Raw genomic sequence first — 24138 nt, 5'->3', positions numbered from 1 at the left:
CTTAAGTTTAATTTAAGACAAAATCCTAACTTAAGACAAAATCCTAATTTAGGACAAAATCCTAATTTAAAACAGAATCCTAAACTTACTACTTTTGGTATTCACAGAAGGCATTTAGTAGTCTTAAATTAGGATTTTGTCTTAAATTAGGATTTTGTCTTAAGGTAGGATTTTGTCCTAAGTTAGGATTTTGTCTTAAGTTAGGATTTAGTCTTAAGTTAGGATTTTGTCTTAAATTAGGATTTTGTCTTAAGTTAAACTTAAGACAAACTTAAGTTAAACTTAAGTTTAACTTAAGACAAAATCCTAATTTAAGACAAAATCCTAACTCAGGACAAAATCCTAATTTAAAACAGAAACCTAATTTAAGACTACTAAATGCCTTCTGTGAATACCAAAAGTAGTAAGTTCGGATTTTGTCTTAAGTTAGGATTTTGTTTTACATTAGGATTTTGTCTTAAATTAAGATTTTGTCTTACATTAGGATTTTGTCTTAAATTAAACTTAAGACAAACTTAAGTTTAATTTAAGACAAAATCCTAACTTAAGACAAAATCCTAATTTAGGACAAAATCCTAATTTAAAACAGAATCCTTATTTAAGACAAAATCCTAATTTAAGACAAAATCCTAATTTAATAGTACAAAATGCCTTCTGTGAATACCAAAAGTAGTACGTTTAGGATTTTGTCGTTAGTTAGTTCTGTGAATCTGGCCCACTGTCCCTAATAAATCTAATATCACCTGTCCTTGTGAATGGTCATTGCCTCAAACTTTGATGCACTTTATGTTTTACTGCAGATTTTTATAGAGCTATTGTTGTTTTTTATTTGAAGCCAATTTGAAAGTGTTTGGAATTAAGAAAGTGTTGCGATGCCTTATTTTATTTACAGCTTTTAGGTAGCCTAGATGTATGTTCTAGAGTATGTTCCTTCCTCAAAGAGGCAGTTAGATGTAGGAAATCTATCGAAGGCAGACCCAAGGGTTTTCTTCTATCTGATTCTATTTTTTGTGTAGTCAGCCTATATGATGAAGTTTTATTGTTTTTTATCTGATTATGATTGCATTATATTGTATGGCGTAAAACTGAATAAAGATGATTGAGCTTGAACTATTTACCCTATTTTGCCTGGGTGATGGCACTGTTTCTGAAATGATCAGCAGGATACAACTTTGCATACCACCCCATTTGCATTCCCATTCTTGTAGAGCCTTATTTATTAAGAGGATGGTAGAATTAACGGTTAGAATTCAAGGAGATGCAAGTTAAAACATCTGATCTCGGTAAACATCTAAGCTTGAGGTGCAACAACTTGACATCTTTGCCCTGAATCCTAGGCTGCTTGCGTCATTTACTTGTTGAGTGCAGGTGCGTTCAGAAAGACTTCTAATATATATGTAGTACAGCTCGGCCCCTACACAGAAAATCCTGCAGATCCTGAATACCACAGTTGCCTAAAATAGTATGTTTAATAATAAATAATCTGTTGGCGTGGCATGGCATTAAGCATGTGAAACAAGAGTATCTTCGTGTGACATGGCAATGTTACATATCAACATGAGCCAGTGGCAACATTTCTGAAAAACGTTAGTGCTAAGAAAGTCAGGCACACAACATCAGATACAATGAAATGTGACTTTATTGTTTACGTCGAAGTAGTGCACAAAGATAAGAAAACGTTTCTACATAATTTGCAGCATACATGGCAATGCTGGCAGGAAGCAATCCAGGTGTCAGCTCCATTATCTTTCATTATTACATTGTGAAGACACAGGTAGCAGGTAACATTGATGTGGTGGGATACAAACCTAGATAAATACAAAAGATAAGGTTAGAGTGATGGCAGTTGTGGACCTGATTAAATATAACTAGGCATATGCCATCCATTGATGTTTTTTCATAAAGATGCTGTAATAGACCCATGAAGTCTCTTGTCTAATAGTAAAATTAGATTTTTGTTTGTATAAATGTTAAACCCCAAACTAAATGATGATTACTGCAAGCCCTTGTACCATCAATATTTCTCCAGAAATGTTGATTAAAATTGTTTAATTTAAACATGTAGGAAATGTATGACAAAGTCAATATAACTCATCATAAGATTTGTAACATAGCTTGTCACGGAGATGTAATTTAGATATCAATAGTTAATTCGTTTTAGGGTAGTTCACAAATCAGAAGTGCTAGAGCATTGCTATGTCTCATTTTAAGCAATTTTGGAGTAATTAGTAATTTCATTTAATGTGTTTGAAAGATTTGCAACAAACAAAGTTGATTTTTAGCTTACTTCCAGTGCTTCTAGTTAAGCAGTACTTGAGTCATCTGTCCTTATTCAATTTTGTTGTGAGTTGTTGTGACTTGCAGTTGTAGCACATAAGGCTTACTAATATCTTCCAGGTTTGAGCCAGGAGTACTTCCAGAACTGGGGTACTCCTGTATCATGTTTCGAATTCATTAGTAAGCCAGAAATACTATGAGTAAGTTAGAGAAACATTTATGAGTTGAACCCCCAGACATTTTAGCAGCTCTGGTGTTTACGTGATAGCATTACTCACCAGGATGGCTTTATCTTTAATGAGATAATGGTATCATTTTTCTGCAGCTATCCCAAACTTCTCCAGCATTGTATCTTTCATGGATTCACATTGTTGAATCACTCCTTGTTGTCGAGGTAGGGCCCTTTGGTTGCATAGAATGTCAGTCCTCAGTAGGTAGATGTACAAACACCCATTAATCTAGTAGCACATTCACATCACTGAAAATGAGCCTGACCGTAAGCCGCTATAATTCAGACTTCTTCTGCGTGTTGTGTGTAGGGAGTCTCCATTAAGGTTTGCTCTTTTGCCTTCATTGAGATTGCACTTATTTCATCTCAATTGGAAGCTTTTCCCTTCGAATAGTTGTCTCAGGTGATTGTGCCTTGTTAAATTCCAGCATGTTGAATACCTGAAGAAAACTGTCATCAGGACCTTGGGGCTTGTGGCATAAAGTGGCTGTATGTGGAGGATCCGCTTGACATGTGTATACGTAAACTATACCTTATCACAAGCCGCAGGGGTGCAAATTCTATAGGAAATTCTCAAAAAAGACCTTCATGACTCAGAAAGCAGGAGCGCTATAACTTGAAAAACAAAGAGGCGCTTTTTTTAGTTGAGGAAATTAGCAAAAGTGCCACGCCGTCGACCTCTAGAATGGCACAAAAATTAAACTCTGGCAAAGTATGCTGCCTTTTAAGTCATCTTCGACGGTAGATATAGGTCTGAAAGAGCCTTTTGTAGAACATTTCCAGATAGTCAGAAACTAAGACACATAAGCAGCCTGAGATAAGATTTCAATTAGAAGCATTTAAGAGGGCACAATACTATGATTGCGATGCCCTTTTGAAAGGTACCAACCGACCTGAAAAAGAAAACCTAGTTTGTGTCATCAATCACTCGACCTTGAACTATAAGGTTAAGAGAATTTTGGACAAAAATTGGCATATCCTGAATGTGCATGAAGATCCAAACATTCTGCAAAAACCTATTGTGGCATATCGTAGGAATGCTAATTTAACAGACAAATTGGTTCATGCGAGAAGCAGATCAAATAATACTCAGAAAACTATCACAGGACTTCCTGCTGTAAATTGGAACCACAGATGTGGTACCTGTGTGGCCTGAAATTTTGCATTGGTAACCAATCAATGGCAATACAAAGGCAAAAGTGGAACACTAAAGGATTTCACTAATTGTAGGAGTAAGAACATAGTATATCTTATTCTCTGCCCTTGCCTTTCAGGATATGTAGGTGAAACAGGCCGTGAGTTTAGAGTATGGTACTCTGAACACAAATCGGCCTTCAGAACCAAAAAGATTACCTATGATCCAACATTTTATTAATTTGAATCATGAGGAAGGTGATTTGAGATGGCTCCTACTTGAAAAAGTGAGAACTCACCCTGAACAAGACAGCACGCAGATACGGAAGCGCAGCGGAACTTCTTGGATTTTTAAACTGGATACTGTAAAAGAAGGACTCAACGAGGAAATTACTTGGCAGGTCACATGATCTGGAGATATTAACTCAGCCATTGAATTCCAAAACCGGAGCTATATAAGCCATTTTCCTCTGCATGTTAGAAAAAACCTATTGAGTCATGTTCCCAAGGGATTAATCACATGTCAAATTCTTTCGTCAGGTTTGAATCGAAGAGACTTTAATTGCATATCATGTGACCCATTCTTAGATTATGGCATAACATAATTAGAAGTATTTTCCCCTTCTAGTTTGTAAGTACAATACAAATATTACAATATGGGAGAGATTGAAGTCTTATTTGAAACGAAAAATATGAAGAATACTAACGTTCAACTTAGCATCCCAAATATTCAGACCACTTAGCAACAGGCGTGAGAAGATCAACACTATGTATAAAAGAATAAGAACCAATATATATAGACATCACTAAGATGGCACCCAGATAAGCAAAAGAAAAAGCAAGAGGTACGCACACACGCGCGCAAAACGGTTGCAACACTAGACCTGTTATCGTCTTCTTTTTTTGGGGCCTTTGAAAACTAGGCAGCCGGCTGTATTTTAACTTCCCATGTAGGAATGGATGTAAACACGAGTTCATTTCTCCCGTTTTTAGCTTTGTGATGAAATACCTGGACGCAGCCAGAGTGACCTGGAGTTCAGGACACCTACAGATATTACTGATAAGGATTAACTAGACTAAAGAGTAAGTCAGCACAAATTTGGTATACACAGACTGTGTCTGTGACAATCTTTATTTAAAACACAGAGAAGAACATCTCTTTATTTTGTTTTACAGTTACAAAAGCGAAATACAATAAGATAGCGGATACTGCTTGCCCCGACGTAGGAATGATTGAAAATCATGGCGCCACAGGGAGAAGTTAAAATTTCACACTCATAATAAGAATGAGGCGCCCGTAGAGTAAAATTGGGTAAATAATATGAACACAGATAGTTATTACAGTATAGTAAGCATTACTAGCCACACAGTTTAGTAATTATTGCGTCTTTCTTTGTCTTTTCCCCCCCAAAAAACGAAATATTTGCAGATAATATTAGCTCATGGCTGCAGACACCCACCACTGAGTAACCTCTAAAGGCACAGTGGTTGTTATTACTCCGGCTGGAGAATAACCAAAAAGACAACAATATCTGTATGTAAAGAATTGCTTACAGACAGGGAGGAAAAAGGGCACTTGGTTCTTTCCTTGTCCCACTTTCCTTTTTTTAGAGAACTGCCTGGGTTCTCCTTTCACCTTTTTCGGGCAATAATTGGCTTCTTGATTTTTCCTGCTTGGTAAGTAGCAGATGTGATGAGAAGCTAATAGTTTTATCCTACCACATGTTTCTTTTTCTCGTCACTTGAACACCACTGGTGAAGGTTTTTCCAATGTTTAAGGGTGAAAAGTATTCTTGAAATTACTTTTTTAACAAAAATGTTTTTATGGGGCAAAATAGGAAAGCTCCCGGGTCAAACTCATTATGAAATTTTATTTCGCTTCCATAGTCCTGATGAAGATGGAGACCAAGGGTCCGATTCCGAATCGGGAAAACCCACTCCGAATAGCCATACAGAGCGGTTATCCCGTACGAATCGTACCCTGCAACGTGCCCGTACGTACGATGAAGTACGATTCGTACCAGGAGCAGGACTCCGTACGAATCGTACAAAGACCTTACGACTCTAATCTCCGTACGATTCTCCCTCTGAACCTGCTGTACGTGACATCCGTACGGTTTGAAGCAGGTTTTTCCGACCCAGCAAGTACGATTTGTGTTGGGTACGCACCGTCTGACGCTTTTTTTTACGGGAGCCCAAAACGTTCGGAGAAGCAGAGTTCGCCTCGAAACAGGTACGGAACGCCCCCCCCCCCCGGGTACAGTGCGTACACCCCATGTCTGCAGGGGTTCGGTGCATACCCCTGCAATCATGGGGTATATGCTCCGTACCCCATGATCGCAGGGTGTACGGTGCGTACACCCTGCGATCATGGGGTACGGTGCATACACCCCATGTTCGCAGGGGTACGCACCGTACCCCTGCGATCATGGGGTGTACACACCGTACGGTGTGTATGTGATTGGTTGTCCGTACGAATCGGCCTTACCGGACGTGGACCGTACGAATCGCGTCCTCATACCCCGGTCTGGTTCGTACTCGTCGGGTCGTACAGCATGATTACCAATCGTACGGTTCACTGTGAGGGTCCGTGTCGTGCGGTTTCTCTCTTGCAATTCATACGGTTTGTGACGATTCGGACGGATTGACGAGATACGGATCGTACTACGCGATTCGGACGGACGTGTACGATTTGTACGGAGAGGCCTCTGGATACGATTCAGACGGCGCTTTCTTTCCCGAATCGGAATCGGCCCCTAAGTGCATGTCCATTGAATCGTATGTCGACCTGAGAGTATGATGTCCAAGCTATCAGCATAGCATCTGAGGTTTTCGCCCAGAGTTGTGTTCATCTGCATATGCGACGCTGTACTGGGGGGTATGAATGTATGTAATATGTGTCAGTGATATGAGTGTTGAATGGTGAATAAGGTGTCTGTGTGGGCTAGATAATTTTGTTCCAGTAAACCTATGCTAGTCTATTGAAAACTCTGTATAGATCATGTGTTCTTCTTACATAGATTTAGATTTTTGTGGAACTATGTATTATTGAAATTTAATGTTACATTGTAAAGAAATAACTGTTTGAAAATAATGTGACAATATAAGCTAAAATATTCATGTTATTTTTTTAAATAAGTGAACAATGAAATGAAATAATAACAATAATATTAATAAAATATTGTTTTGCGGAAATCATATCGTGGTGTTGAGAAATTATGAGCTTATGACCCATTTCTATGCTATTTTGGGGCATATGTAGGTAATTTCCATTTTGCGATTCCCAAATAGCGATTTTAAGGACTCGCTATTTGAGAATAGCAAAATGGAATGTAGGTAAAAATTCGCAATTTTTTTGCGAATCTCTAACATTCCTTAATTGCGATTCACAAATTGCGAATCGCATTTAAGGTATGAGTGTCCAATCAATCAATCAATCATAGCATTTGTATAGCGCACTACTCACCCAAAAGGGTCTCAAGGCGCTGGGGGAGAGGGGTACGTTACTGCGTGAACAGCCAGGTCTTGAGTTGCTTCCTGAAGAAAAGATGGTCCTGGGTCATCCGCAGGTGGATGGGGAGAGAGTTCCAGGTCTTGGCTGCCAGGTAGGAGAAGGATCTTCCTCCGGCGGTGGCTCTGTGGATGCGTGGAACGGCGGCGAAGGCGAGGTTGGTCGATCGTAGCTGGCGGGTGGGTGCGTAGAAGGTCAGGCGGTCGTTGAGGTACTTGGGGCCCAGGTCGTGGAGAGCCTTGTGTGCGTGGGTGAGGAGCCTGAACGTGATCCTCTTGCTGATGGGGAGCCAGTGCAGGTCTCTCAGGTGGCCGGAGATGTGGCTGCGTCGAGGGATGTCCAGGACGAGACGTGCGGAGGCGTTCTGGATGCGTTGGAGTCTTTTCTGCAGTTTGGCTGTGGTTTCGGCGTAGAGGGTGTTCCCGTAGTCCAGTCGGCTGGTGACGAGTGCCTGGGTGATGGTCTTCCTGGTCTCGGTGGGGATCCAGTGGAAGACCTTACGGAGCATACGCAGGGTGTTGAAGCACGATGAGGAGACGGCGTTGACTTGTCTGGTCATCGAGAGGGAAGAGTCCAGGATGAAGCCCAGGTTGTGTGCATGGTCTGTTGGCTTGGGAGTGGTGCCCAGGGCCGGGGGCCACCAGGAGTCGTCCCAGGCGGAGGGCGATGATCCCAGGATGAGGACTTCCGTTTTGTCTGAGTTCAGTTTCAGGCGGCTGTTCTTCATCCACTCGGCGACGTCTTTCATCCCTTTGTGTAGGCTGGTTCTGGCGGTGGCGGGGTCGTTGGTGAGGGAGAGGATCCGCTGGGTATCGTCGGCATGGGAGATGATGTTGAGGTTGTGTTGTCGTGCGATGGCTGCGAGGGGGCTCATGTAGACGTTGAAGAGGGTCGGGCTGAGTGATGATCCTATGGGCTAAGAGGCCCATAGGAATGAATGGGGATACATTCTCAAATTGCGATTTACTATGAGAAATTTGCAATTTGAGAATCGCAATTTCAAGGGTGTCAGGGTGTCCAAAGGACACCTGTTGCACCCCTGAAATGTGCCTGTAAGTACATGTGGCGCACATACATGCCCTAAGGGCATGTCTGTGCGCCACATGGCACTTTGAATTTAAAAAAAAAATGCATTTTTGAAGGAATTCACAAAATACCATCTACTTGAAGTAGGTGGTATTTTGCGATTCCTTATGCAAAAATCGCAATTTTTTAAGCACCCCTACATAGCGTTTAAGGAATCACAAAATTGCGATTCCATAAATGCTATAAGCAAAATAAGGAATCTCAATTTTTGCGATTCCTTATTTTGCTAAGGGGCACCTACATATCAAAACGCCGTTTGCGATTCGCAAATGCCGAAATTCGCCGAATTTCGGCGTTTGCGAATCGCAAACGGCTACCTACATATGCCCCATAGTAGCAAGCACTAAAGATTTAGGGTCAAGTGGGAGGTTGTTCATTATAAATTGGTTTATTTCCCCCTTACTCCCAGACCATATAAGTTTAGTTTCTTAGAGGGGGCGCTTTCTTCAGATAGACTACCCCAGAAATGAGAATAGATGACATCTCTGGATTTGCAGGATACATCAAACAGTTGCTTGGGTGAACGAGTTATGGATGATGCTTGATGAAGGAGGCAGGGTTCCTCTGATTCTTTAGGCCCTCTCTGCAGCATATGATACCATCTTCCATGATATCTTGCTAATTAAGCTGCATGAGATTGACATCAGAGATTCTGCTTTGGGTTGGATCACCTTCTATTTGCAAGGCGCTGCGCAGAGAAAATGTCATCCTAATATTCTAAATTTAAGCCCATTCTGCAGGCACTTCTTCAAGTCTCATTGCTTAGCCTCGCCTTGTTTAGTATATATATGGCCTCTCTAGTTAGCTTGATCTGGCCATATGACTGCTCGTTTATGATGTATGCTGATGATTGATCATCTGCGTGGATGATCTGGTGGGGCCAGGGATAACTTTAAGGACTATTTTACAGAAGTGACCTTGTGGATGAGAAATAATGTTCTAAAGTTAAATTCAGCTTAGTCTGAGGTCCTTATCCTGGGTAAGGTAAAGAACATCTGTTCCCATAATTAGTAACCCTCTGACATAGGTGCAGCTCAGGTGCCTGTCTCCACATTGAGGAACTTGGGGGGTAACTCTTGATGTTTCTCTGAGCTCTGGACTATCTAACAACTTACTTTTTCTTTAGAAAGAGTGTCCTCTCTTGCTTCAGATCAGTAGGACAATGATTATCCAGGTGACAGTATTATCTAGACATGATCATTGAAATGATCTTTTATTATGATGTTCAAATAATTACTCTTCCAATTCCAGTTGATACAGAACCTGGCAGCATAAAACATTCGTGGACTCCAGAGACTTGAACATTTTAGCCAAGTTACAGTGGCTAACAAAGGCTGAAAAAATGTTACTCAAAAGCCCTTTTTTCATACATTAGGCATTCTATCAAGGCAGACCGCTCTATTTACAAGCCAAGTTCCAACATGATAGATTAAAATTACTGCTGCTGCAAGGAAAGTTTGGCCTCTGTTGCTATTCACCAAGAGGCCAAACTTGTATCTCTCGATATAAGAGGAAACTCTCTGGCAAATGTACTTTTTCTGTCCAGGCTGCCATGATATGAATTCTCTCAGACAGACATTCAATCAATTGGTGTTTAAAAAAGCTCTTATGGCCCTGCTTTATCAGACGCCATTTCTTTTCATACAGAGTTCATGCCTTATTATTGATAATTAGTCATAGCACCAAAACACCCTTTGGTTATTAGTAGCGCTCTACAAATAAACGACATAAAATATCTCTGGACCTTACAAGCCTCGAACGTACCTCTCTTTCCAAGTTGAGAAAGGCATCCAACCAATATTGCATTCTGTCCTTTGGACTCAAACTCACCCACTGCATCTGTGCAGGGTGGGTGGCCCCAGTGGCGGCACCCCTGTGATATCATTCAAATATTTCCTTTGGCTCATAAAAGGAAGGCCATGGCTCAAGGCATCAGCATCCACCAAAGCTTGCATGCAGTTGTTTTATAGCCTCTGGTTGACGCTGAACCCGGCAACAATTTCCCCAAATCAGAATTCAGATTTTTGGGCCCTATCCTAGACATCAAAATGGGAAGTACTTTCAATCAGAGGAAAGCTTTGTAGTATTTTCAAAATACCACCTGTCATTTCCAGCACATAAAGAAAATAAAAGTCGCACCTTCAAGTAAATACTAGGTATGATATGCACGTGTATCCTTTTGATTCCAAACTGATGCCTAGAAATGAAGCCTTTATAAGCCGCTTTAGATGCACAGTGGGTGCATTTTAATGCTCCTTCATAGACAATCTCAATGTGTCTCGGGTGATGGACCAACAGGAAACAGATCTCTATAGGTCTTCTTTTCGCACCACAAATCGGTACTTTTGTAATAACAATGCTGGCGAGTGTAACTTCAAAGATGTCCAACGAGGGGACTTTTGCTCTAAGGACCCAAACAGACACAAAGATTAACATAAATAAGGTAGAAATAAGGAGCTATATTCAAAGGTCTGACTTCCTTCCTTCCCAGGATTCATCAATCATTGATACACATTCTTATAGACAACAACATATCCATGGTGTATGCAGACAATCAAGGAGGAAAAAGATTGCAAGCACTGTCACCGGAATCCCAGCTCTTATGGGCCTGGGCAATTCTGCATGGCATTTCAGTGGGAAGAACCCAAGCTAACAATGAAGCACAAGAAAAAAAATGCCAGTTCATACCCAGCGCACACTGGTAGCACAGTACAGGGTAGGGTTTATTTTAATTGACTTGGAGCAGAAGAAAGGTACCACGGTTTCTCCTCATTTGATGATTGCCTAGTTCCAGAATAGCACAGACAATACTGATAACTAAATCAACTACATTATCTATCACAGTTCCCATTACTCTGGGCAAGAGCCGAATTCAGTTATCCCACCACATAGGACAAATACTTAACAGAGATCTATCTTCTTTCACTTTGATGGCAGGCTCCAGTGTGTAACAAATTTGCAGATCTAGACATTCCAGAGGATGTAGGTGGCTAGTTGCTCAGCAAGGGCACAGTTCACCTATAAAGCTAGAGACCCAAATGGAAATGCTTGTGCGTTTAACGTGCATCAAAGAACCTGCATGCCATCCATTTTCAACCACGTCAATTGCTTCCCTACATGTTGTAACTAGCAGAATCCGGACTTAAATGTACTTCTATAAAAGTAAACCTTGCAGTGATCTTCAGGCATTGTTGCTCACACTCTGCAACCTCATTATTGCCTACAGGCTTGACAAGGAGTATGTTATGGGCCTCACCTGAGCCTTTGCACATTTATGAAGACCTCCGATAGAGTGGAAACTGACACAATCCTATCACACCTGATAAAAAGTCTGTTAGAGCCAATGCATAGTTCAGACTTAATATTTTTTTCATGGAAGACCTCACATTAACTAGAAGAATAAGTGAAACACGTGCTCATGATAAAGGAGCCTTACGTGAAGTTCGCTACAGATCATTCTATGCACCAGACCCACGTACATTCCCAAATCCAGTCTGACTTTCGTATAAATGAGCCTGTGATTCTTCTCTTTCGAAATCCCCCAAGCAGAGCAAAGGATGGTCTCTTTTCCTTGTACATTGATGTCTTAAGTTCTACTTATCTAATAACTCTAAGGGGATACTGCCAGGACATATCCTTTTTAAATAACTTACCTTGCAAGGGTTGAATTATTCCCCTGATTACTTAAACTCAACCCCCTGGGGACACCAATAAAGTATCACAGTACACCAGGGGGTAGTCTTAACCGTCTCCCTCTCTACCTCACTGATAAACTACACCTGCAACAGATCATTGAGTCTCCATGGTCCACAGGTGTAGATGTCTTGTCCTTCATCCTTAGGAGCTGTCCTGCTTGTTCAGGGTATAAGCCTACATTGGTGAACACTTCCACCAATGGGAGGAGGGGCCAAATGATGAAGTGTGAGACCTCTGCATGAGTGAGCACTGTTGTGGGGACGTGGCTGAGCACACAATGGTGGCGGACGTGCCTGGGTAGAGCTCCGTGAAGGACTCCCCTACCACAGGCCATTTCTCTGGTACAATTGCCCGTTACTGCCTGTAATTGCTGGCGAGTGTGAGGGAAGAGCCCATCTCTCCGCTGATCAAGTTTGGGACTGCTGGCCCCATCCGCGCCGCTCCGACGAAGAGAACCGCCGACTGCCCCGTCTGTGGACGCTTCCAGCCGGCGAGGAGAAGTACCCGAGGCCGGGGATCCTGCCGGCCGAATAGGCCCAGTGGTGGCGAGCAACTGAGCCCACACTTGATGCCTGGCGTGGGACCTGCAGAGCCGAGGCGAGACCATCACTCGATGGGCCGCTGTGCGGTCGACCCTGCAGTAGGAGACTAATAACCGTGAGTCCCCGGAGCACCGGTGCGGAGGATTGGGAGCCGAGGACGGGGACGGAGCGACCCGCACTGCGCCCCCCTTCCCTGATGGGGGCCGGATCGGCCTGCTGAATTCGCGCTCCGAGGCTGGACTGTGGTTGCGACCCCCCGGGGATTGGTTGCGGCTGGAGGCCATCTGAGGCCGGGGACGCGATCTGCTCCCTGAGCCCTGTGAAGGCATAGTGCGCCGAGGGATCGGAGAACGCCCGCCGTCTCGGCCGAGACGTTGCTGAAACCTACGCTCGACAGTGGGCGACCACTGGCCCCCCGTGCTGCATCTATGCACTGTGCCTGAGGTGACATATTGCGAGGAGTGTTACGCCTGCTCCCCCCCCCCCTTTCTGGCCCCCTGGTAGGGAACCACGGAGCTCGGCTCCCACGTGCGTAGTGGTTAAGGTCGGCGGAGGGGCTGAGTGGACAGCGTTGGGGCCACAGACTGCTTTGCCTGGCTGGATGCTTTACCTTGGCGCTCCTGCGCACTTTTTGAGACACCACAATACATGGACCACCCCCCGCCCTATGCCCTGATGACCACTGACGAACCGCCCAGGCACTGAGTCACGGATGTGCCCTGAGCGCTGCATCTGCTGCGCGCAGCCCTGTGGTGACTTTCACTTGGACGGGGCGCTTACCCACCTACACGAGGTTTCTCTTGCGACGCTGACACTCGCACACCCGAGCGTGGGCAGGACTGCGAGACGCCCAAGGAGACTGCTGTGTGCCCTAAAGGCAGGGAGAGGGGTGCGTGGAACTACATACTTGACCCCCAGTGGCGTTTCCGCTCCCTCTGTGGGCCTCGTCCGCGGTGCTCCTGCGAGGCACGGGCGGCTTGTGTTCGTTACCAATACATAGTATCACCCGCTCGGTGAGCTGCTCCCCCGTGCATTGTGTAAACGGACTCCTTCACACCCACGCACGACTGCACACCGCGGAGCCTTCCATGTCTACGGGACCTAAAACAAGAGCTGTGACCGGTGGCACACAGGTGAAGGGCAAAATGGCGAAACAGGTGGAACAGGACCACACGGCCTCTAAACTGGACACGATGTTGGCAGCGATGGAGAGACTGGAGGAGTCGATGCAACAGACCCACACCTCGTTAGAGACTAAAATCGATAGCGTGGCCATAGATCTAACGCACCTCCGAGCTGACAACAAAAAGCTCTCTGAATGGACGACCACCCTGGAGACTGCGGTGTCAGATCTGACTCCCAAGATCACCCAGATGGACAAGCATGTCCAGGATCTTCTGAATAGAGTGGAGTTCCTAGAAGACCGCGCGGAGGATGCGGAAGGCCGGACCAGAAGAAACAACATCCGCATAGTGGGCCTGCCGGAGCGATGGGAGCCAAGGGAAGCGCCAGAACACGTGGAGCGATGGCTCAGGGCCATTCTTCTGAAAGACACCCTCTCGCAGCACTTTGTTGTGGAACGAGCTCATCGCGTGCCGAACCGTCCTCCCCCTGAGGGCTCCAACCCGAGGCCACTGCTCATCCGTGTGCTGAACTACCGTGATCGCGACACTATCCTACGCAAAGTCAGGAAGTTGTCTGGAGTCAGAGTTGACAATGCGAAAATTATGTTCTTCACGGACTACACAATCCAGGTGCAACGTCAGCGACATTCATTCTTGGTGGCGAAACAACGCCTCCGTCGCCTAGACCTTAAATATTCCCTATTGTTCCCTGCCCGCTTACGAGTCGTGGCTCAGGACAAAACACACTTTTTCACCACCCCGGAGGCGGTTGAGGCCTGGCTAGACTCCTGCGTTGACACCGAACCTGGTAGAATGCCCCCGATGACGCGCCGTGATAGGGGACCTCGAAGGCGACAGCGCAGGAGACCCTCCATGACACACTCATCACACGCGGAAACGGATGTGGCCCCTACTCCCGCACACCGACACACTGAACAACAGGAAGCCCTCCGCATGGTGGCGGAAATCAGTGGATCGTTGTCGGGCGACCCCGCCCCGGGAACTAGTCCTGACCATCAGGTGAGCGATGATGAGTACCTCTACGAATTGCCGGACTCCCAGGTCTCGGGAGACCTCCCAGATGTTACGCCACAGACCGCTGACCTGCTCCATTGACATTGCTTTCTTTCATGCGGAATACAATTGACACACGGCCCCATCTGCAGCTGTTGATCTGCAGAATCCTTAGTTTGCGGAGCTACTGCTGGGGAAGCTGCATGGGTACGACAGCAGGACGCAGATTTGCTCACTGCGAGCCTGGGTGGCGAGCTTCTCACGTGTACTCGGCCACAGCTGGTCGCACCATTGGTGAGTCCCAAGACTGTGCAAAGGGGGTGGACGTATTCCCCCAGAGGTGAGTTCCTGTGTGCGCACTGCCTGCCACTACTGCTGACAACTTGACTTTTGCACTACTCAGGCTGGTTGCCCCAAACGCTGGACCTTTTTCTCTGTTCCTAGGCTAACTAACAATAATTGCCTGTGGTGGGGAGTCTATACCCTCACCCTATGTGCATGAACCCTTGGTACATTTAATACTATAGCCTCAGTGCATCCCCCTTGAACTTACGGACCATCTGTGCTCACTTGAGCGTTTGGACGACAGCATGTTCCGCTGTTGTCCTTTTGGAATTAAGATTATGTTTCCCAAGTTTCTGGGACTGTTGTTCTTCTCCTTACCTTTTAATGTGTACTTGAGGGGCAGTGGATCAATGCAAACGTTGAAATGGGCGTGGTATGGTAATTTGATCTGTTGTGCTACTGCCGGGGATATTGCGGGCGGGTGGTGGGGGCAGAGGATGGGCACTCGGAGTTGTAATGGCTACTGTTAAATTTTGCACCTGGAACGTGCGTGGCGTGCACACCCCCTCGCGCCGCTACCAGGTCTATTCATATCTCAAACGACACCAAGTGCAGGTAGCGCTGCTACAAGAGACACACTTGACAGAACAGGAGACGCTCACACTGAGGCGCAGGTGGAGGGGCCAACTGTATGCTACTGGCTTTTCGGCTTATGCGCATGGGTCTTTGATATGGGTTCGTCCGGGGGGTCCCTTTGCACTCACTCAAAGCACGCTAGACGCTGAAGGCAGATATTTAATACTTCAGGGTCAACTGGATGGACAACAAATAGTCCTGGCCTCTGTATATGCCCCTAACACTGAACAAGGACGTTTCCTTGCACGATTATCAACAGCCCTAGCGCCCTGGCCAGGCGTCCCACTCTTACTTGGGGGCGACTACAACTGTGTGCTAGATGTCCGACTGGACCGGTCGTCTCCCCCCTTACCGGGAGCACCGATGATCGAAGCTTCGCGAGCGTTAACTGACTGGGCAGCGCAAGGGATCTCCATGATGCCTGGCGTACTCGTAACCCCAACACGAGGATGTATTCATACTATTCGGGTGCACATACACTACACGTCAGACTTGACAGATTCATGCTGTCCAGCGACCTGCTGCCTCATGTCACCGACTCCAGCTACTTGGGTCGCACTCACTCAGACCATAACCCTCACACTCTTGACTTTACCTGGGAACACCCACACACCCCGATCCCCACGTGGCGACTCCAGCCGGATGTGTTACTAGACGCCCCATTCCGGGAATCCCTCTCGTCTCACATTCTACAATACTTTGAGGACAATACTGGCACAGCGTCCACACCGCAGACCGAGTGGGATGCGTTGAAGGTGGTTGTGCGCGGTCGTTGTCTGGGCACACAGGCGGGCATGAGGCGACAGGTAGATAGGGATTTGACGAGGGTGGAATCCACTCTGCTGGATGACGAGCGGGAGGCAGCGGAGGGCGACGATACGAGACTAGTCGCGACCCGCGCACGCCATGCGCAACTACTGGACAGATTAAAGAACTTGAATTGTGCCGCACACTCGGCGCGCACGCATCACGCTGTGGACAATCCGGGAAGGCTCTTGACTTGGCTGATACGAAGGGACACCCAGACATTGCCGGTGATGTCGATCCGTACCACACAGGGCACTGTGGTATATACGCAGAGAGCCATACATGAGGCTTTTACAAATCACTATGCGGATCTGTATCGCTCCCGATTGCGAGTCACTGATGATGATATCTCTGAGTACTTATCGGAATTGCTGCTGCCCACGGCCACTAATGCACAGCGAGAGGACCTCGGCGCGCCGTTTGCGGCGGAAGAACTCCGAGCTGTTATTTTCTCCCTTTCGAATTGTAAATCCCCGGGCCCTGATGGCTTGCCTGCGGAGTTCTACAAGGCCTACTCAACTGTTCTTATTCCCAAACTTATACGAATATTTAAGGTGGCGATAGAGGACGCCACTCTCCCACCCACTCTTAATGAGGCGAACGTGATATCACTTCTGAAGCCTGGTAGAGTTGTGCTGAATATGGGGTCTTACAGGCCACTTGCTCTCCTTAACACGGACTACAAGATCCTGGCATCTGCGCTGGCTCAAAGACTGGCTCCTCTGGTTCCCACACTGGTACATGCCGACCGGAACGGCTTTGTCCCCACCCGTAGCACGTCTTATAATATCAGGCGGCTGTTTCGTGTGCAGAGTCAGGCCTTATCCCGGTGGCCGCGATCGGGGTGTGTAATTCTGGATCTCGAGAAAGCGTTTGATTCAGTGGAATGGCCTTATCTCAAGCAGGTACTGGGCAAATTCGAGTTGGGAGCAGCCTACCTCCATATGATGGAACTCCTCTACTCTGACCCTGTGGTACGGGTGCGAACGGGAAGACTCTTCTCGGACCCGATCCGAGTGCGCAGGGGCACCAGGCAGGGGTGTCCCCTCTCCCCCCTGATTTTTGCACTAATGATGGAACCCTTGGCGGCGCGGTTGCGTACTTCCGGCGCGGACTGGGGCATTCCTCTGGCAGATGGAATGTACTCGGTGTCATTATACGCTGACGATCTACTAATCTACGTACGAGACTTGACCCGATTTCCGGGTGCGCTCACTGACATCTTTGGAGGCTTTGCGGACGTGTCAGGACTTCGCGTTAATTGGGCAAAGTCGGGAGCGTACGCTTTCGCCGCGGAAACCCCGGAATGTGACATGGTGGTAATGGGCGAGCGGCTCCTTTGGTACCCAACTGTGTTTCGATATCTGGGGATCCAGGTTCATCGCGACCCTGCAGATCTATTAGACGGGAATCTCACGAGAACGATCTCGTCACTTACAGCTCAGGTGTCCTTTTGGACCTCTCTCCCATTAAACGTCCCCAGTCGCATTGCACTGGCGAAGATGATCGCTCTGCCCCGGTTGCTATACTTTTATGCAAATCTACCGATATACGTCCCTGCTCGTGTTTTCCGCGAACTGGAAACTTTAACCAGACGCCTGATATGGAACAAGGGACGCCCTAGAGTTGCGTTGAAGACTCTATATGCTGCAACGGACTGTGGTGGGTTGGCGGTACCTAATCACGAACTCTACTATCTAGCAGCGCAATTGCAGTGGGTCACTTACTGGCTGAGCGGGAAGAACTTGGGAGACACGGCCTCGGACGATGCAGTTATGACGGTGCAACAAATACACGCGTTATTCCATCCCTTAACCAAGACCCATTGCCCTGACCAACTTCACCTCGGGGTAGCGAGACGGTGCTATGTAAGGAGTTTGAAACTCATGAGCGCTACCAAACCATACGCACCCAACCTGCCACTACTGGGTAATAATAATAATAATAATACTGGATTTTATACAGCGCGAACAGCTACCTCTCGAGGAGGTGTCCCGGCGCTAGTAGTTCACAGGTAACCTGGGCCAAAGATAGGGGAGCTAGCGTGGCTGGATGAAAAGCCAGGTCTTTAGCAGTTTCTTAAAACAGGGTTCGGAGGGTGCCTGTTGGATTGCTTGTGGTAGAGAGTTCCACAGAGCAGAGACGTTTGCTGAGAAGGTCCGCCCGCCCAGTCGGGCCTTTTTTGCGCGCGGGACAACCAGTAGAACACGGTCATTGGACCGTAGTGCGCGGCTTTGGGAGTATCTTGGAAGGCGGTTTTTCAGGTATTGTGGGCAGGAGCCATGTAGAGATCTGAACGCAAGCGTCAGAGCTTTGAATTTTATTCTGTTGGCGACTGGCAGCCAATGCAGGGTTCGAAGATGCGGAGAGACTGACTGCTTGAAAGGAATACGCAGTAGCAGTCTCGCAGCCGCATTCTGAACTACCTGAAGCTTGTGAGTCAGGTATTTTGGGAGGCCAAGGTACAAACCATTGGCATAATCCAGCCGTGAGGTGACAGTTGCATGGACTACCGTTTTTCTGCAACCCACCGGTAGAAGTTTTAGGATTTTTCGGAGGTTTCTCAGCTTGCTCAGGCAGCATCCGGCCACTTGTTGGATATGGGATGTGAAGGACATGTTATCATCCCATCTCACTCCAAGATTTTTTGCCGAGTGACTGGGTACAGGGGGCGGGCCCATCTCCGTAGGCCACCAGAGTTCTGGGGCGGGGGTGGGACCCTTGCCGAAGAAGATGACTTCGGTTTTATTGGCATTTAGTTTTAATTTATTAGTGTTCATCCAGTGTGCTATGTCCTGGAGACAGCCTTTGAAATTTGAGAAAGAATCCTGCGTCATCTCCGAGTACGGAAATACCAACTGGGTGTCGTCGGCATATGAGATTGCCTTGACGACCCAGTTGGCAATTAGCGTAAAGAGAGGAGCCAGGTAGATGTTGAACAAAAGGGGGCTGAGGGCCGATCCCTGCGGGACTCCACAGCTGAGGGTTTTGGGTGTGGAGGAAATCGTCCCAAGTGCCACCTTCTGCGTTCTCAAAGATAGGTAGGAGTTTATCCACCCCAGCGCTCTGTCCTGAATGCCTATCTCTGCCAGCCGGCTGAGTAGTCTGGCGTGGTCCACCGTATCGAAGGCGGCCGACAGATCCAGGAGTACCAGCATTGCCGAATTTCCTGCATCCATCGACCACCTCACTGACTCGGCTACCTCTATGAGTGCTGTTTCTGTGCTAAATCCGGGACGGAAGCCAGATTGAGTTTCATGTAGAATGTTGTTGGTTTCCACAAATTTACTCAGTTGGCGCTGTATAGCTTTTTCCAGCATTTTTCCCGGGGCAGCTAATAGGGATATTGGTCGGAGATTCGTAAGGTCATCTGGGTCTCCATTAGGTTTTTTCTTTAGGGGTAGGAGAGTGGCATGCTTCCAGACGTCCGGGAAAGTGCCCGAGGTGATGGAAGAGTTCCAAATACATTGAAGTGTGGGAGCTACCGAGTCCGCTATGGCACTCCATAGTTTGGCTGGGCAGGGGTCGTCAGGGGAGCCGGATTTGCAGCGGCTAAGTCCTTGCCTTACCTCATTCAGGGGGATATGCATGAACTGGGTGAGGGTCTCTCCTAGCTCGCCATTATTCGCTAGGTCCTGCTTCACTGTTTTTATTACTGGACCAAAAGAGTTGTACACTTTTTTAATTTTATGATCAAAAAACTCTGAAATTTGCTCGCATAGCGTAGCTGTGGGTACAACCTCTCTTTCAATGCATTTTGGTTTGAAAAACGACTGTACCACTTTGAAGACTTGTTTGCTGGACTGTTCTGCCTGAAGAATCGAGTCCGCATAGAAACGCTTTTTACTTTTTCTGATGGCTTTCCGGAGTTTTTTGGAAGCTTCTTTATACCTAGCTTTTTCTTCCAGACCGAAGTTTACTCGCCAGCGCCTCTCCAGTTTTTTACAGGCCGCTTTCTCATTCCTAAGTTCCTGCGAGAACCAGGGAGCTGAGGGGGAGTCTCTTTTTGATAGCGCCCGAGAGGCTGGAGCAATGGAGGAAACCATCTTTCCGATCCATTCATTGAGCAGTATAGCATCCGTATTGGCATTGTTTGTCAGGGAAGGGGTGGTTTGCGCAAGGACCGGGCACATAGTATCAGGGGTCAGTTTTCTCCATTGCCTCTTCAGGAAATAGCATTTACTCGACGCAGGGATGTCATTCACAATGTTCAGTGTGAATGGGACGAGTGAGTGGTCTGACCATGTCAGGGGGAGAGGTGTCTCCGATAGTGCATTCTTAATATTAGAAAAGATAAGATCAATAGTGTGGCCCCCTGTGTGTGTAGGGCCCTCAATGATCATTCTGAGACCGGCCGTATTTAACGTGGTTCTAAGCAGCTCTGCCATGGCGCAGTCGGGTTTATCCATGTGGATGTTGAAGTCGCCTACCACAATAAAAAGGGGATGGAGGAGCGAACTCTGGACAATCGTGTCTAGTAAAGTAGTTAGGTAGGGGTCCGTGCCGACCGGGGGGCGATATATCACTAGTCCTGCTAATGATAGCTGAGGGCTCACTTGGAAGCAAAAGTGAAGGCCTTCGATTCCTTGAATAGCAGTGGGGGCTGAGGATGTCAATACTAAATGCTCTTTAAAAATAATGGCTACACCACCGCCTCTTTTTGTCCCAGGGCGGTTGGCGAGGCATATTTTAAATCCCAGAGGGACTGCCAGAGCAATGGAGGTCAAGTTGTCCTCCTTGATCCAAGTTTCAGTTAAAAACAGGATATCCCATTCCTGCTCTTCTAGTAAAAGCCATACAGCATCTGCGTGTTTGGCTAGGGATCTGCAGTTAGGTAGGCCCGCCCTAAGGCTTGTTTGAAGTGGGGATTTGGGATTAGGGGGTAGCACAGAGGCAACGCTGCCAATAGCTATCCCGCAGTTGTTGCAGATCTGAGGGGGGTCGAAGATCATAGGGTCTAAAGAGTGAGGGCAGCATTTAGATGGGGGATCGAGCGCCTTTAGGTCCTCACCTGACCACGCTATCCTTCCACCTTGTGGTCCACTACCGGCAGCATGTCTGGCCCCGGCCGCGGTCTGGTCGCGGACGGGCGCAGACGGGCTTGCCCTAGGCGCGCCTTCGGTGCGCAAACGGCGCGCCCGCTGCGCACGTCCGCTGCGCGTTCTGGGGATGCACATTTAAATAGTAGACCGTTAGGGCGGGAAGGGGGCGTGGCCAAGAAGTGGGCGTGGCCAGCGGCGATGGGAGCCGGTAGAGGGATTCACAACATAAACATGTCCTAGTGTAATGTACCAGGGCTCGTGTTTGCTCCAAGTTTGGGTCTATAAAACTAAAACATGAGTCTCCTTGAAGTTACCTTAAAAGCAGTGACCCTGGGAAGGGGGGACACTCATGGGGCCTATATTGAACAGCTGGGTGACGGTGGATTTGGAGAGCCTAGAAGATTTGTTTGAAGATGGTGCCCTACTTCCTTTCGCGACGCTAGCGGATAACACGGGCCTACCGGCTAGGCAATTTCTGACACATGCGGCACTTCTGCGTACATTGACACTTGCATGGGGACCGTTACAGGAGGAACCCCCCACACATTTGCTGATTCAGTATCTCCATGTGATGGGGAACGGCTCTCACATGGTACACTGGCTCGCCCAGGCACTACATACACACAAACAGTTCTCATCTCAGCGGCTGCGAGACAGATGATTGGCTGATAGAGGCCGGGACTGGACTGACAGGGAATGGACACAGATACTTGCCGGGATGCTACACATTCCTCGCAATGCACGTTTCAAGATTATACACTACTACATCGTGCACCGTGCCTATATGTCCCCTGACAAAATTAATAGATACTTCGGACTTACTACAACAGCGTGCCCCAGATGCAGACTTGTAGATGCCCAGCTCTTACATGCGCTCTGGACGTGCCCATCCCTGCATACCTACTGGTTTGCGGTATCGGACACCTTGACGAGAGCGACGGGAGGCAGCTTGCCACTCACATGGGAAGCCTGCTTACTAGGCCTGTTCAAGAGAACGAAACACACAAAAGTCCGGGAAAGATTTTGGGACCTAGGGCTGGTTACTGCGAAGTGCCTCATTACCAAGCGCTGGAAGAGCAATGCGCCCCCTCAGGCGATACACTGCCGTAATTCGTTTGACAATTGGGCACGGGCGGAGAGTGTAGCGTTGCATAGAGAAGAGACAGCGGGACTTCGCAAGTATCCCATAGCGACAGACTGGGATAGCACCTTGAGAGCCTACCATCAGGTGTGCCTACAGAGTGGCATTATTTGAACGCTGATGCCTCCCATTGCCTGGTCCTGGCTCCCCCTTGCCCCCCCCCCTTTTTAGCTGCGCACTTGGTGGACCGCATGACTGGATCCTTACTGATGTTATGACATGGTGCATGCCCTCTTCCACCTGCCTGACCCGAGCGCGACACACATACACACACACGCACTATTGAACACCGCCCAGTCCCTCGTTGCTACACCCTTTCAGATTGTTCTCTACAATTGTTTGTTTTGTATTAAAGCCTTGGATATGTGATGTATTGCTGACGTGCCCATCCTATTTAGCTTCATTGCCGTGGTATAGCTAAAGCTACATACTGAGCACGTATCTGATGTGAAATTGGGGGGAAAAAACGCTTGCTTTAACGCCACCTGTGTTGATCATTAATCTCTCTTGGGTCTGCCTGTCGCTAATGATGTAAACACGCGCTCTAACCTGGGCTGCTGATAAGTTGGCTCCTTTAACAAGATCACCTACATGTCAATAAGTGTATGCGGTGGCCCTCGACACGTCTTCTGTGATATGGCAAGATTGATTATTTTCCTCCTCATATGTGTAATGTTGTGATATGTCAAAACTAAAAATGCAATAAACATATTAAAAAAAAAAAAATTAAGTGAGCTCTGTCGTACTCAAAGCACAGGACTTCTCTTAAATAATTCTACATGAGGTCCAGCTACTTTACTCCAAATGGGCATCATATGCCTTTGGTATTTTGGATTCTACTTAGCCAGGACACACTCATTTTGGCAAGTGGATCAACTCTTTGTTTCTTTGGGGCACCCAATTACTAACCGTCTTCTGTAAGAAGGAGACAGGGTGCGCGCCATAACTAGTGTTGTATGCTGTATGCTGGAGACCCACTGGCTGACATCTCCATGCCAACAACTGGGCACAATTTCAACAGGCTGTACAGGAAAGAAATCCCTACGGGAAAGAGGAGCACTCAATTCTTTTCATTTGAGTTGGTTAAACAATGTTTGTACAAGGGTGCTACAATACTAAAGTGTGATGGCTGCACACACAATTCAATAACAGTACCAGAACAGGAGTTACCCTGAATGTAGTGTGCAGTGTGCCTTATGAACCATAAAGTTCAATACATTTTATCAAAATTATCTTGTTATACAAAAAACAAATGTAAATTATTTATAACCACAATAAACCTGACGGTATGATTTTTTGAAAAAAATATATATATTTTATATATGAACATTTATTTTTCTTTATCATATATGACATTAATGTGTTCTCTCTTCACATAATAATGTATTCTACACTCAATGTAAATAAATCAAATTGTTAAACCATTCTAATGAATACATTTTTCAAATTTATCAATTTTTGAGTTTGAAACATATGTCGAGGCTGGTCCAATGCATTTCGGAACACATCGGTTCCTTCTTTACGGGCAGTGTTCTGTGAACAAAATTAAACATTACCCTGATGTATAATAGATGCACTTGATAATCACTACCTTGCCATGTAAATTAAGGGGGT

The 24138-nt window shown here is 46.7% G+C and overlaps 1 long non-coding RNA gene across 1 annotated transcript in view; it reads right to left on the bottom strand.

Annotated features, from left to right (window-relative positions):
- Positions 1 to 1621: 1621 nt before the first annotated feature.
- LOC147717518 (uncharacterized) overlaps positions 1622 to 24138 on the bottom strand; it is a 43339-nt gene continuing 20822 nt past the window's right edge. The window contains exon 3 of the long non-coding RNA XR_015295810.1: positions 1622 to 1808. This is a non-coding gene — a long non-coding RNA (uncharacterized LOC147717518). The remainder of the gene's footprint in view (positions 1809 to 24138) is intronic.

The sequence above is a fragment of the Lissotriton vulgaris genome, chromosome 5 (genome assembly GCF_964263255.1).
Source record: "Lissotriton vulgaris chromosome 5, aLisVul1.2, whole genome shotgun sequence".
NCBI lineage: Eukaryota > Metazoa > Chordata > Amphibia > Caudata > Salamandridae > Lissotriton > Lissotriton vulgaris.
This window is presented reverse-complemented; position numbering and strand designations above follow the sequence as displayed.